Here is a 16,071-nt window from a genome sequence, read left to right on the forward strand (position 1 = left end):
TTGTTTCGCTCAAAGGCAGCGAAACACGCCATGATAAATTTTTGGGAAATGTAAAGGAGGAAGGAATGAAGGAAGGATGGAAGGAGGGAAAGATGGAGGGAGGTATGGATGCTTGCAAGCTCTTCTTCTCCCGTTTGCTTTCCTACCCCCACCGCCGTAAGAGAGCTTACTCTCAGGCTAAAAGAGAAAGGGAATCACTCCACGAGTCTTGATCATATATACCCCGAGCCAAACAAACTATCCATGAATGATAAATTATAGTCAAACCTATCACAGAGCCGCTTAATTTGGCTGTACAAAATAATTTCAAGCATGTTTGAACAAGGAGGTGTAATTAACCAACCAAAACATTGTAAGCCGTGTGGCATGAAATTTTGCGGCAGTTTATTTTTGCGAATCGGCGATTTTTTGTATTTTGCAAAAACTAATTTTTGCGATTGTAATAGATTGGGTTTTCATGCACTCTATCACAGTAACATCGTGTTCTTGTACAGAATTGGAGATGCTCTTCTCAATGGAGTATCTTCAGACGATCCTTTAATGTAAACTTTTTTTTATATATATTTCTGAACGTTTTGTTTCTCATTTCATTACGTAGGCAATTCGACCTGATGTGATGAAACTAAAAACAACTTACTCTTTCATCCTCTCCTTGGTTTTCCTATTAACATAAATGGCAGCAACAAGAATCTACCTGTGATGTTTGCGTGTATAATTTCGCCAGTGGAGTAAACTTTTACGGAGAATATTTTTGCGGGAATTATTTTATGCGGGAACTTTTTTAAGGATCATATGAAAAAAAAAATGAAAAAAACGCAAAAATTAGAGCCCGCAAAAATTTAGGGCCACACGGTACACTGAAGACATATTTCAGGTTTGACCGACCAGGCTGAACTGCATACAAACCTCACCTTTTCCTTCCATTTCAACTGCAATTGCCTCTGGATGTAATTTACGCTGCTGTTCAGCACTAACTGGACTTGGACAGCTCAAAATCTCACCATCACAGTATACTTTGACTTCTCTAAAAGCTTCTGGGCATTCTAAGGGTGGCCGCCAGCCGTCAGCCGCGTTTCTGACAAGGTTACCAACATCTCTGCTCACTGGTGTTTTGTAGGAATCTGTTGTAAGCTTACAGGATATAACCACATCTCCTAGATTGGTGTTGTCATGATTCAGACCTTTGCAGAAGCCAACACAAAAAGTGATTTTGGGTCTCAATTGGGTAACAGCATTGGTAGCAGCTGTCTGGGAGCCACCAGGAACTGAGGAGCCTTGGGAACACTTCACTAAAGCAACTTTCCATGGCTTATCCTGATCACCCATGTTTCCAAAGTACACATATCCAAGAGTTTGGGAATAACTTTTAAAAGCATCTCTTAGGTAATAATGACATGCCAAGAACTCACAATTCTCAACTGTCAATAACAGAATGTCTACTGGGAGATGGACATTGCTCCATTGCTTTGACGTTTTAGGAAGATCACTGAGCTTCTTCACCTCAATACTGAGAGATGGTGGATCACCATCGTCATCCCAACGGCTACCCCTGTTATTTTCAGGCGCTGGCATTGTCAGTAACAAACAGGACTGTAAGTCCCTACAAACAAAGTGCACACAAAGAAAATCATTCACATCCATGACCTACTTTTGACAAAACAAAATTTTGCAATCTGTCATTAACTCGCATCGATTCAGCCGAACGCGTTTCTAGTAGGGCCGTACATGTTTTTCTGGCCCTTTCACTTCGACGCGTACGACTGTCATTGGATACCTTTTTTCTTATGGTTTTCCAACGAAATGGCGCGCGCGGTGTCGTACAAAATACGCGTCGTATGATAAAAGTACTCAAAACTTAAATTAAGGGTATTTTTAACAGGTTGTATCGTTGCCATGGTAAGATGGCCACAGCGTGGTCACCAATGATTGGGCATCACTTGATAAGGAGCATTGCGACAGAGAAGTAATATATCAAACACGAGAGACAGTGTTTCATCGGGATAACCAACCACTAAGAAGAGAGTTGAAAATACGATGCGCAGCGGAGAATTTTTGGCGAAATTCGAGATGTTTCGACAGCTAATGGAGCACTGTCTCGAGTGTTTGATATATCTTCTCAATCGAAACAAAAACTAAAGAGTAAACAGAGAAGTACTCCACTCCCCACGTTTGCGACTTAAAGTAAAGTTACCTTAGCTTACCTTGAGTAAATTTGTCAAAATCTACGCTAATTAAGACCGGGTATCCAAACGCCCTTCGCGGTTGTGATTTTCTCTGTTTTAACTTGATGAATTATTAAGAAGTAATATATCAAACACTCGAGACCGTGTTTGACCACATTTCCAGCAAACACCTTGACTCCGTCAAAAATACTCCGTTGCGTGTCGTGTACTTTGAACTCTCTTCCCGGTGTTTGGAAATGGGGTCAAACGGTCTGTGGTGTTTCATATATTACATCTCAGTAGTATATGCTAAGTAACATAGCTTATATTCAACTGCACAGTGTTTTGCTTTAATTATTTCCTTTTTGTATTTTTTTTATGTTCTTATGTTCACTTTTTAATCATCTATACCTCACGAAATCAGCGATACCCCATGAGTACAGATACGTTGCATATTAAGTCCTGTGGCTTACATTTAGTCATGTGACAATAATCAGCATATGCCAACTGTCGAATTTTATCCAGGACTTTCTCAGATACAGAACAAATCTCGTAGCCTCCTATACACCTCATCGAATCGGATAAAAGTGTATTTTGAGTTTTACTATAGCCTGCAATTTTAAGCCCAAACTTTGGCAAAATTCAAAACAAAATGCAGCAAAGTATACTTTGGTCTTACATAATAAATCCTTTTAATTGAAAATTAGCTTACTGTGTAGCTAAATACACTGACACGGAAATAAAATTATTATTATTATTGTTGTTGTTGTTGTTGTTATTATTATTATTATTAAAAAGTGTTTCATTATCAAGATAATGAAACAACTTAGAAAACCCACAGCATGTGTACAATGGCCAATTCCCTCTATGGGACGTGCCTGCAGGGAATCATGGTAGTTGTATTCATCATCTTAGTCTGGATATTTGTTTTGATGATTCAACTGCCAGGATTCCCTGCAGGCGGGTCTCATACAGGGATTTGACCATTACCCAGCCTTTCCTAAACACATGTTCTTTAGAGCATTCAATAACAAAATCTCGAAGCAGAATTTCTATTTTTCTTTACATCGCAAATATTGTAGTTAACTTTATCGAACTTAACGTCATTAAATTTTATGCACTAACGATGGGGGTCAAAATACCTGTTTCCCGTAGAGCTCAGCTTAAAGGAAATTTCATAGTGCACAAGAAATTATGAACAGTAAGGATGAGCAAAGCAATTCAGTGGAGTCACCTAACATCTAACGCCACTGGGAAAATTCCTGCGCACCTTGTGACAAATCTGTGACGTATACACGACTCGTGTAACCATTTTTCAAAAGGTTTCTCTCTGTTTTACTAGGTCTTTTGTGGGCTCAGTTGTCTTAAGAGTAGATGAAACAATCAAATGGATAAAGCACTACCCAATGGATAGCATAACTTAACTGTTTGATACCATTTGGCCACGCAGTTCAACATCAACATGTTTGATCACCGGCCAAACAATGTTTGATCGTGTTTGGTCGCCAAGCATTTCCCGTTTGGACAGGGCTCTAAAATGTTTGATCAAATGGTTATCGACCTTCGAATTTTGCCAAACACGTGCACAATCAAACGCCATCAAATAATGTCCAAACGGAAAAATTTTTGGTCAGTAAACAAGGTCTGATCGCCAAACGCTTGCCCACTGGATAGAAATTTATCCAGTGGAAATCGCTATCCACTCTTTGGACAACTCCCACAAGATTTCTTCGAATCATCTTTAACCGGCTTTATTTTGAATTGAGAGAACATACTACTCAAATATTACACAGAATTCATATTTCATCACGTTGCAAACAAAACATTATAGCGGCACAAATGTTTATGCATATGCAGATAAGCTTAATCCAAGTGTTTGTTGTCTGATTTCCGTTGATCTTGTTTCTGGAATTTTAACTGCTAAGTTGTCATCTACGATACGACTGAAAATAAAAGGTTTGCTACTTTGGGAATACAGAAAGGAATTGAATTTAAAATGGATATAAGACTTTGATCATCAAAACATACCTTGTCTCGCGAAACTTCTGAATTCACTGATGCGGAAAAGATCGGTAGAAACAGGAACTTCAACTCATCAGCTTATCGCAGCTAAAGTTTTCACCAAACACGAGTGAATGCACACATTTACATCCTCGATAACACACTGATCAATATTCTCAGCTAGTTGGCTTATCGCCCAAAACGCCAATAAACTGACAAGGCTATATATAACATATACGTATTTATTTCACGACGAAGCTTGTTCAGAGGGCCAATAACTAAAATCGACCAATCAGATTGCTCCATTTCCGGTCCAATATTCCTCCAAGTATTGGACCGTGCAGTGTCGCAGTGTCGCGCACGATCGCTCGGGTCGATTTTCTGTTAATCTAATGGCTAACGTTTCTAAAAGAATGTGCTTTCAGTAAAAGATTCTTTTTATTTTTCTTCCAACCCTCTTTCTGCTCTGCTTTTTTAACATGAGATGTGAGTATACGCCTAGTCGCGATCCACTCCCAATGAGAGGTGCGATCTTGAAGTGCGATGTTAATTTTCAGTCAATGTTCGTGGCTAACTAACCATGCATGGAAGGTATACGTTCTCCCACAACTTAGATATCAGTAGCGATCTAGGGGAGGAGCCCGGGGAGCCCGCCCTCCCCCCCCCCCTTATTTTGGGTAAAACCAGGAGCCAAAATCGCAGAAGGAAGAAAAGCCGGCAGGGCAAGCAAACCTCCTTTCCCTCCCCTCAAGGTCTGGATCCGCCAGATAACTGCGGCCGTTTTTACTTTCATTGACATCTGGGTACGTTTGAAATTAATTCAAAAAAAAGTTTTAATGGGCCAAAAGAAAGGTTGGAGAACTAATCGGCTCCGATGTAGTGAAGTTTATCAATAAGAGTCTGTTTCTCGTTGCCCTTCAAGTTTCGATTCTTCTCTGCACCTTACACAACTGAAGCCATTACTATGACTATTGCTGCTAAATTACAACGTGCAACGCACAAGTTTACAAGCTAACTGAAGGTATTCATCAAAAACGATTCAGGTGGCTTAAAACAAGCTAAACTCGGAATCAAATATAACCACCACTTACCCAGCTGACCAGAAAAACAAGCCCGGACTAACCGAGTACTAGTTGCGTGTTAAAGGGAATCTTGGCTGAAAAGCACTTCTACTTCTAATGGTTCTCTTTAATTGATCCTGGGGTTTTAAGGTGATATCTCAGTAAGTGGTTCGAATACGAAGTCTTTGGTTTTCAGTTTAAAACCCCTGGACGTCGCCATGTTTACTTTATGGTGATTTATGACGTCATTGCGTGGTCAGAGATCTAAATATAGAGACTACAGAAGAAAACCCTCATAAAACAATGTATAATGTTTTAAAAAGAATGTTAAATGTCAAATTTTGAATGTTTATAGTTTAGCTATACCTACCCAGTTCTCAAGCATGTCACCTAAACTAAAAGAAACAAGTATTTCAAATAAACCTAAATAGGGCTAAAAATCCAAACTGGCGGGAGGCAGACCAGTTGGCTATTTACAAGCATGACCGAGGAGTTGAACTGGGGTCTACCGAGAAACAACTCCAGCTTAGTGGTCAGAGCGAGACTTGAACCCGCGACCTCCGGATTTCAAGTCCGGCGCTCTAACCACTCGGCCATACGTACCTTCTCCGAATGATGGCGTCGCAGCATACCATCATGATCTAAAGTTTTAATTCATGGGATCCAAAAAAGGGTTAATACTCACAGTAAATGATCTAACAACGAAACCAACAGCCTAACAGAAAACTGCAACTATGAGTAATACAAAATCTTTGAACACCGAGGAGAGAGTTGAAAATACGATGCACACCGAATGCAAATATGGCGGACCACTCGATCAGCGCTTGGGACGAGTCGCATGAAAGCGAGGCTAGTCAGGCTTTGATGTTTTGTTTTGACAATGCTTCCCCAGAAAAGTTTTGCTTGACGAACTTCGAGGAATTTGGAAATGTTGTAAAACACTGTTTCGAGTGTTTGGTATATCATCTCAGTCGAAACTACAAAAATATCAGTTCTGAATATTAAAAGGTCATAGCACGATCAACTGTCGTAAGGAATTTGACTGACAACGGCTTAAAAACTCAAAGTATTACAAAAAATGTACGGGCCACCCAGAACTCCTGCAGTTTTTGAAAGACAATGTCACTTTCGGTATTACACCCAAAAACTTTAAACACGTACTACGTTTCATAAGCTCTTAAGCTGTTTGGGGTCAACTTATATCGAGCATGATGTTCTCTCTACCTGAGGAGGAATCATATTAGAAATGACGTATTAAAGTCGTATGCTAATGACGCTAAATGTATACAATGAGGTCAGAAAAGCTCGCCTAAAACTTAAGCTGGAGTAACCTTAGTTACAAGGCGAGGTTAAACGATAAAAGTTCTTGATATTTTCATGTGACTGGCACTTAACGAAGATATTTTACTTCTTGTGCAAGACAAGCTGGCATACGTATATGCTCCGCTTATGAGAAGTCATCCGGCCTCACCTTAATCAGCAGGCTTCGAAAACCTTTCCCTAAACTTGCGGGTGACACTTGACGTATTTCGCTTCGCTTTCGAAGCTTAACGAAATCCAATGGCAGTCCAATTGGCGTCTGTCCAGCGGTCACTGGAAGTATAACAGCCACATCCTCGCATATGCACTTCCTGTCAGGAAGAAAAACTCAGCTGGCATAGTGAGCCCTGTGGGTGGTAGTACAGCGGTATTTCGCCACTCTACTGCCATTCCCTCTCGTTCGTAGATCAAACTATCGGCAGAAAAGAAAAGCAGAAAAGCAGAAAGGTTCTCTTTCAAGCCACCGCAGTTTGTATAGCGCAGATTTTTTCCCATTGGACAGAAATCAGAGAACCTTTCCATTTACGCCAGATAAATCAGGGGGAATAATTCCTGGCGAAAGCAAAGAATTGCCATGTGAAAGTCAACACAAAACGTTGTTTGTATTCCGGCAGCTGTTGTACAAGCGTGTAAGGTTGAGTTCCATCTTTCTTTTGAATCCTCATCAGTACCTGAGTGCGATTAGTAAACAGCTCAAAGATCATCTGCTGGCTTTCAATACCCCGGATGTCTGTTCTAGGGACAAAAGTGAAGCCACCTCCGGCAATCGCCATTTCACAGAAGACAGTGATAACTTTACCACCAAGAACAGGCTAAATGGAGTACAGCCCGCTCAGAGAATCGGGAATGTCCGCTCTTATATCCCTGCATGATTTGTAATAATAAGTTTCCTGAAATTTTAAATATTATTTTTTACGATAACTGCAGAAATTCTCGCGCGCCCATTGGCAAATTTTTATTGTCAATAAGCGGACAGACACATGAATTTATAATTTATGCGACTGTGAAAAGATCCCGGACAAATGGAAAAGAGGGTTGATCATCAAATTGCCAAAGAAGGGAAACCTCAAAGAATGTAAGAACTGGAGGGGAATTACTCTACTTTCAGTAGTCGGCAAAATACTTGGACGGATTGTGATTGATCGAATACAGAATGGAGTTGATATCAGACTGAGGAACGAGCAAGCAGGGTATAGAAGAGGCAGGGGAACAACAGAACAGATTTTCATATTAAGGAATATCATTGAACAAGCAAACGAGTGGCAGGCAAGCTTATCTATTAACTTCATAGACTTTGAAAAAGCATTTGATTCCATCCACCGTGAAAGTCTATGGTTAATTATGCGGAAATATGGAATCCCGAACAAGATAGTAAGGATGGTAAAAGTGTTCTATGAAGACTTCAATTGTGCTGTAGAAGATCAGGCAGAAGCATGTGAGTGGTTCAACATCAAAACAGGCGTCAAGCAAGGATGCAATATGTCTGGATTTCTATTTTTGATAGCCATGGATTGGATTATGAGAAGGACTGTAGGAAAAGGAGAAAACGGAATCAGGTGGAACTTTACATCTAAACTCGATGATCTAGATTTTGCAGATGATGTGGCGCTTTTGTCTTCTACTAAACAGCATATACAGAACAAGACTACTAAAATGAATGAGGAAGCAAGACGGGTCGGGCTGAAAATCAACAAAGGAAAGACAAAGGTGATGAGGATCAACGGGAAGAGTCAGGAGAAGGTTGCAGTAGATGGGCAAGATATCGGCGAAATTGAGGAGTTTAATTATCTGGGGGCTACCATTTGTAAGGAGGGAGGAGGAATGAAAGATCTGAAAAACAGGCTGTCCAAGGCGAGAGGCACATTTGCCAGACTCAAAAGAATATGGAACTCAAGGAACATCATGAAGAGGACCAAGCTTAGACTGTTTAAAACCTTAGTTGTACCGGTGCTACTGTATGGATGTGAGACATGGAAGATGAACATGGGAGATGACCAACGAATAGATGTGTTTCACAACAAATGCCTCAGGAGGATTCTCAAAATAAAATGGCAAGATCACGTTACCACTAGAGAGCTCCTTGAGAAGGCAGAGACGAAGTTCCTTAGTGAAGAGGTTAAGAGGAGAAGATGGAAGATGATAGGGCATGTCCTACGACAAAACAGAAACAGCCATACCAACATAGCCCTATCATGGACACCTGAAGGAAAAAGGAAGAGAGGAAGGCCTAAGACCACCTGGCGAAGAACAGTTGAGAGAGAGAGGAACAGCGCAGGATGGCGTACATGGGATGAGGCAAGAGCTGCTGCAGCCAACAGAGAAAATTGGAGGCATTCTGTGGAGGCCTTATGTGCCACGAGGCACAAAGAAGCTAAGTGAAGTGAAGTGATCAACGGGTGAGAGCGGGCAATTTGACAATTTGTTATCGCAAAAAAACAAATTAATGTCAGTTTTTAATGCGTCTGTCCTGTTATTGACAATGAATTTCGTCATAGCATTGTCAAAGTAGCTGCGTAAAATGGGGTTGACTAGCCTACACGACTTCTACGGTTCGTGACATTTGTACATTTGCCGTTCTCTGTTCGGTCACTCGACCTTTCTTGTCGCTTCACTCGTGGTCATGAAGGGCACTTCATGTTGTGTAACAAGGAGGAATTTTAAGTGAATTTGAGCCGTTAGATCATGCTATGGCAAATTTTTTTTCGGTCATAGGTCTGCATGTTATCTGCGTGTCGACTCGTTGAGTTTGACATCTCTGTAATTTGCCACGTGTTTTTGCATTTTTTAGGCTCATTCCTATTGCAAGATATGCTTTTATGAGTCTCCATGAATTTGCTTTTGAGGGACAAAATATGAAATTTACCGTGACATGTTGCTTACTTGCATTCTATATTGTGACGCCGGGCCCGGCTGTGATTAGAGCTGTTTGCAAGCACAGTAGGTAGATCCTTATCACGGATATCAAATTTGTTCTCGTACGATTTCCTTCGGAGACGCCGTAGCTTTACTTTGAGAAAGCTATACGTTTGTCTAGTGACATTCTTATGTTTCTTGCAGCTATCTGCTCGAGCTTATGTTTCTCTTGCTCGATGTATAGGTTTATTCCTCCTTTGGTTGTTCTGGCACCACATGATTCAAATGTAGCTGTTTACGCGCAAGTCCTGTTGACTGTTTTGCGTGTTTTATATGCCATTGTTCGGCTTAGTTCAGGCAAGACCATGGTTTCGATCCTCCATGTGGATCTCATCAGTTGCCGGTATTTCTAAAATATTCTGTACATCTGAAGTTGCTAGCGCAACTCGTACCTCTGTGAGAATGCAAGACATTCTGCGGCTTGGCACAAACTTCTCGTGGTGTGTACCCTTGTGACGGATAGAACATGTCTGGTTTCTATTGGCTATGACAGCTAGCCAATGGCGTAATGTACTTTTCGATCCTTACTTTTTTGAAGCTTGACCTCGTTGTTGTGTGTTTCTTTGACGGCATTTTTTCTAGATTTCTAAGCACTCGATGGTACATCTGCAATTTGGAGCTATTTTGATTTAACGCACATGTTCTTTTGCAAACCCCCTCTTTAAAATGGGGTTGATGCTATACATTGAGTGCGTATTTTTTGCTTTAAGCTCCTTGACGTTAGTTGAGTGCTGCTATGTCTTGCACGATGTAGAACGGGCGTCTCCGAAGGAAATCGTACGAGAACAAATATGATATCCGTGATAAGGATCTACCTACTGTGCTTGCAAACAGTTTTAATCACAGCCGGGCCCGGCGTCACAATATAAAATGCAAGTAAGCAACATGTCACGGTAAATTTCGTATTTTGTCCCTCAAAAGCAAATTCATGGAGACTCATTAAAGCATATCTTGCAATAGAAATGAGCCTAAAAAAATGCAAAACACATGGCAAATTACAGAGGTGTCAAACTCAACGAGTCGACACGCAGATAACATGCAGACCTATGACCTAAAAAAAAAAAATTTTGCCATAGCATGATCTAACGGCTCAAATTCACTTAAAATTCCTCCTTGTTACACAACATGAAGTGCCCTTCATGAACACGAGTGAAGCGACAAGAAAGGTCGAGTGACCGAACAGAGAACGGCAAATGTACAAATGTCACGAACCGTAGAAGTCGTGTAGGCTAGTCAACCCCATTTTACACTGATATGATTATTATGGACGTGCCCCGTTCTACATCGTGCAAGACATAGCAGCACTCAACTAACGTCAAGGAGCTTAAAGCAAAAAATACGCACTCAATGTATAGCATCAACCCCATTTTAAAGAGGGGGTTTGCAAAAGAACATGTGCGTTAAATCAAAATAGCTCCAAATTGCAGATCAACCATCGAGTGCCTAGAAATCTAGAAAAAATGCCGTCAAAGAAACACACAATAACGAGGTCAAGCTTCAAAAAAGTAAGGATCGAAAAGTACATTACGCCATTGGCTAGCTGTCACAGCCAATAGAAACCAGACATGTTCTATCCGTCACAAGGGTACACACCACGAGAAGTTTGTGCCAAGCCGCAGAATGTCTTGCATTCTCACAGAGGTACAAGTTGCGCTAGCAACTTCAGATGTACAGAGTATTTTAGAAATACCGGCAACTGATGAGATCCACATGGAGGATCGAAACCATGGTCTTGCCTGAACTAAGCCGAACAATGGCATATAAAACACGCAAAACAGTCAACAGGACTTGCGCGTAAACAGCTACATTTGAATCATGTGGTACCAGAACAACCAAAGGAGGAATAAACCTATACATCGAGCAAGAGAAACATAAGCTCGAGCAGATAGCTGCAAGAAACATAAGAATGTCACTAGACAAACGTATAGCTTTCTCAAAGTAAAGCTACGGCGTCTCCGAAGGAAATCGTACGAGAACAAATATGATATCCGTGATAAGGATCTACCTACTGTGCTTGCAAACAGTTTTAATCACAGCCGGGCCCGGCGTCACAATATAGAATGCAAGTAAGCAACATGTCACGGTAAATTTCGTATTTTGTCCCTCAAAAGCAAATTCATGGAGACTCATTAAAGCATATCTTGCAATAGAAATGAGCCTAAAAAAATGCAAAACACATGGCAAATTACAGAGGTGTCAAACTCAACGAGTCGACACGCAGATAACATGCAGACCTATGACCTAAAAAAAAAATTTTTGCCATAGCATGATCTAACGGCTCAAATTCACTTAAAATTCCTCCTTGTTACACAACATGAAGTGCCCTTCATGAACACGAGTGAAGCGACAAGAAAGGTCGAGTGACCGAACAGAGAACGGCAAATGTACAAATGTCACGAACCGTAGAAGTCGTGTAGGCTAGTCAACCCCATTTTACACAAATTAATGTCAGTTTTTAATGCGTCTGTCCTGTTATTGACAATGAATTTCGTCATAGCATTGTCAAAGTAGCTGCGGATCCACTCGGCTATCGCCTCGTGGATCCGCAGCTACTTTGACAATGCTATGACGAAATTCATGATCAATAACAGGATAGACGCATGAAAAACTGAGGTCAATTTGTTAAAAGTAGTCAGGGATTTTCATGAAAAGAAACCCATTAAACGTTATTTATTTTTCAACTGGTTCACTGGTTCACAAGTAAAGCTGGTTGTTAAAAATTCGACCATCGCGGTCAACTTTGGGACACGCTGATTCACAGCTGGTTAAGGAAATACTATCACGAACATTGTAAAGATATGATGTGGGCCTCGGTTACTGTTAACTTAGTTTTTATTCGACAAACGAAAGTGAACAACTAAGGAAGGAACGAGTCAAAAGAAAACTACAAGACTTCTCGTCATAATGGTGCGAGTCAGAGCTATTTAAATAATAGATCTCATTACTCTCGCATTTTGATTGGTTCAACATTATGATGAATTCAAGGACAGACGTGCAGATGACGTCATTTACATATTTTGTTTCTTTGTTATATAAAACAAATAGATTCCATACGAGTAACCAAATTTTTTAGCGTATAGGGCTGCACTTGCGCACTTTCGGCACGCAAGAGCTCCGCTACAAACTAGGTACTAACCTACTTTGACTAGTATACTTAATTTTGGAATATTTCTGTTTTCCGTTAAAGCTGAAACGCCAATCGAAACAGATAAACAACATATTACCCTACCGATAACCAGAAAACGCTGATGCTGAAGACTTTGGTCATCATAAGTTTAAGGGTCTAATAAGCGAGGTGAAATTTCACTTCCGGTGACTTAAGTCAGCCTTAGCGCAAGACTGTTTTAAACAATTCAGTGGCCTGCAAACTCGGTTACATTTTGGAATTTTTTTTGTGTGTGTTTCACACAATGCTAAGTAAACAAGTATATGTAAGTAAAAACAAAATAAAAGAAAAACAGAAGAACAAGCGCAAAAGAAAAAGAAAAACTTTTTCCATTAGGCTTTCGTGTGCTTCGTTTGATCTTATCGAAGTGCCGCTGGCAGTGTGAACTGGACGAGCGCTGATAGGATAACTTCGGGGCCACTTTTTAAATGCTAAAGGAAACACAGATTTTTTTTAAATCCAACATTTTTCGACGAGCTACGATTCAAGCTAAAGTTGGAACCCTTTTGTGAAATCGCGCCTTTTTCAGAAAATTACGAATTTTGTAATATTTTGAAATTCTCCCCATATCTTACCTATGCATAGCGTAATGAGGATTAAAAATGAAAGCTTAAATCAACGAAAAAAAACTCCCGATAAAGTAATATGCCTGGAAGCCTTTACATTTTTTTCGGAATTAGTCACTTGACCATGGGCGTGACCTCATGACGCCATTACTGGTGTAACTGATCACGAAAAGGTGAAAACACGAGAAATAACTCTGAAGTAACAAAGAATGACGAGGCTAGATAAAAATAAATTTTCCTTGTCGTCGGCTCAAAAAGATTACAAGTAGCCGTACCGCGAGTCGCTAGTAGCGCGGGCATCGGAAGACGAGCGAAAAGACAGACTGCACTGGTTTCATACAACCGTGATTTGGATGCCCGGCACTCTGGTGACGGAGTAATTCTATTGGTCGGTCTAGGAAGTTATGACGCACATCTGTCAGTAACCCGGCTTTATAAGTGACATGCAGCGCACGCCCAAGCTCTGTTGTAATGTTTGTCTCCTAAGGTGCGACTCCTACGGTTCATAACATTTGCCGCTCTATTTTGAACTTGGATCTTGCGACCTTTTATTAGTTTTATGCTTCACACTGGTTTTTGAAGGACTGTGCTATTAGGAAGACTTAAAAGCAGAGTAGAGCCGTTTGACAGAGCCGTATAAACATTTTTTAGAGGTCATTTGCCTGGTTTCAGTTGCAATCTGTCGAACAATACATCACATCTTATCGGATATAGCTTCGCGTAAGGAATTAGACACCGGAGTGTCATATTCAAAACGGGGCGGAGGTGTTATTGATGCGACCTGTAAAAGTAGCATCCAAATCGTTGTATGAAACCAGTGCAGTCTCTCTTTTTGCTCGTCTTCCGACGCCCCCGCTACTAGCGGCTCGCGGCATCGCCGCTCGCGCGTCACGCTCACAGTCACGCTAGCACGCTTACTTGTTTCACGTTCTTCCCCGCTGTTTTCGAGGAAAAGAGAGACTGCTCGCAGTCTACAAAAAGATCAGCTAATAGGCCCTTAAACGCGACACTAATTAGAAATGTCGGTTTTTCAGTGTTATGTTTTCATATAAATATGCCGAATGAATAGTTGGCTTAGGCCCGTATCGTAATTACACAGAATGAAAACTCAAGCATATGCGAAACGCGGTACGTAATCTGTAAGGCGAGGTCCGTGCGATACTTTACACTATTTTCCTTGTAAACGCTAACAGTACAATACAATACAGTACTATTTATCAGTTTCTCGGAAATGGGTTTTTCAGAACTCATACTGCTTACACTCATCCTTCCCATCGTCAGCTGCATTGACTGTGTTTGCCACTGTCTTTCTATGGCATGGTGTAAAATAATAAAGACTTGTGAGTATTCCGTGAAAATACAAGTGATTCGAGTGATATTCCATGGTATACCACTCGTAAGCGTTGTATAACTTTGTTACTTACTTACTGGCATAAATTACTTTTGTCTCACTGGAGCTCCCACGTGGATTTTCGATGAACTGTAATTGGTTGCGGTTTATCCATACAAATGCACGATACTGGTAGTTAAATGCGCTTGCGAACCGAAGACTAAGTGCGCTCTCCCGCTCAAGTTTGGAAGTTGGTGAAAATCGTAATTACTTGTGTTCTATAATATAGAACTGAAATCACTCTAAGAGAATTTCAAATTGTCGTACGCTTTGACGCGCGAATGACAAACAAAACACTTGAATGATCCTTTTGTTCTTGCGTTTTTATAGTCAACAATAATTCTTCACTTGCAAGATATAATTATGTCTTTTAGACAAACTAGTTGTTCACCATTTACATCATATTTAGAGTAACCAGCATCGTAAGAGATTCTGCACAGAAAAGAAACGAGCGCTATAAGTTTTCAGTATTGTGATATCCGTACGCTTTATGTCTCTCCCCAGCCATTGTAAGCAGATCGAGAAATTTGCAAAGACCTACAAATGTGTGCTGTTTAACAGTCCTTGAAAAGGCACCGACTTCTCATAGTTTCCTTTTATGCGGTGCTGGACAAATTGTAGTGACATATCGTTGATCCAAGTCTTACACTTTGATTTATGTTTATTTTCTGTTCGGCAAATGAGCAAATGTTTCATTCAAATCGGTGTTCAAAAGGTTAATTCCAACAATGATAAACGCGTTCACTGAAGCTCAAAAATTAATCAGTAGTTCAAAAGGCCTCAGTAGCGGTCTCGAGAAAAATTTCCCAGCGCTTATCTCGCTCTTCCCTCTGAGCAGAATGTGAAAGATTACTCAGAACACGGGCAAAGCTAGTTACAATTTCAAATATCTATCTGCACAGGACGACGCCGTACTCTGAGTGCCACTTGAAATGAATTTGGTCACTCTGATAATAGCTTCCGAGTTTGACGGTCGGCCGCAATCGCAAATGTTGGTTAGAGATCGCAGCAAAATCGGGCAGGCTGAAAAGTACACTTTCAACCATTACTGAACACCCAAGGGAACAGTGAAAGTGGTGCTAAAGCAAGATTCATGAACTCAGAGAAGCGGCATATATGCGTATTAATGAGCAAAGGGGATCATTATGTAATAAGAAATACAAGGAACACGAATTCCAAGAAAATCCCTTTCCGTGATTCTTGACATTTCAGCTTAGTATCTGAATTTGCTTTAAAAAGAAACTTATGCAAGTTACAAGTTCATAAAAAGTTGCACCAGAAACTAGAAATTTAAGATAGAAAAAGAGCATTTTTGAAATCTTATTTAAAATGACTATAAAATCATTTACAATTTGACTCAAGTTTCCAATAGTTTTTACGACTCGTTTATGTCTCTTGGGCGTCTCGATTAAATAAGTGTTATTTCGTCTTCATTTCGCAGCCTACAAGCGTGGACTTTTTCAACCTAGAGCCATTTAAAACGAAAATTAAA

General features: G+C 40.5%; 2 pseudogenes across 1 annotated transcript in view; both read right to left on the reverse strand.

The window, feature by feature from the left end:
- LOC110067405 (uncharacterized) overlaps positions 1-1,572 on the reverse strand; it is a 31,811-nt pseudogene extending 30,239 nt beyond the window's left edge. Inside the window, exon 1 of the transcript XR_016203585.1 lies at positions 912-1,572. The product of XR_016203585.1 is annotated as an uncharacterized LOC110067405 (transcript). The remainder of the gene's footprint in view (positions 1-911) is intronic.
- Positions 1,573-6,680: 5,108 nt separating this feature from the next.
- On the reverse strand, positions 6,681-7,773 carry LOC149098736 (uncharacterized; annotated as a pseudogene).
- Between the last annotated feature and the right edge of the window lie 8,298 nt (positions 7,774-16,071).

Source organism: Orbicella faveolata, unplaced genomic scaffold (assembly GCF_042242905.1).
Source record: "Orbicella faveolata isolate gen_17 unplaced genomic scaffold, um_ofav_v1 contig_46, whole genome shotgun sequence".
NCBI lineage: Eukaryota > Metazoa > Cnidaria > Anthozoa > Scleractinia > Merulinidae > Orbicella > Orbicella faveolata.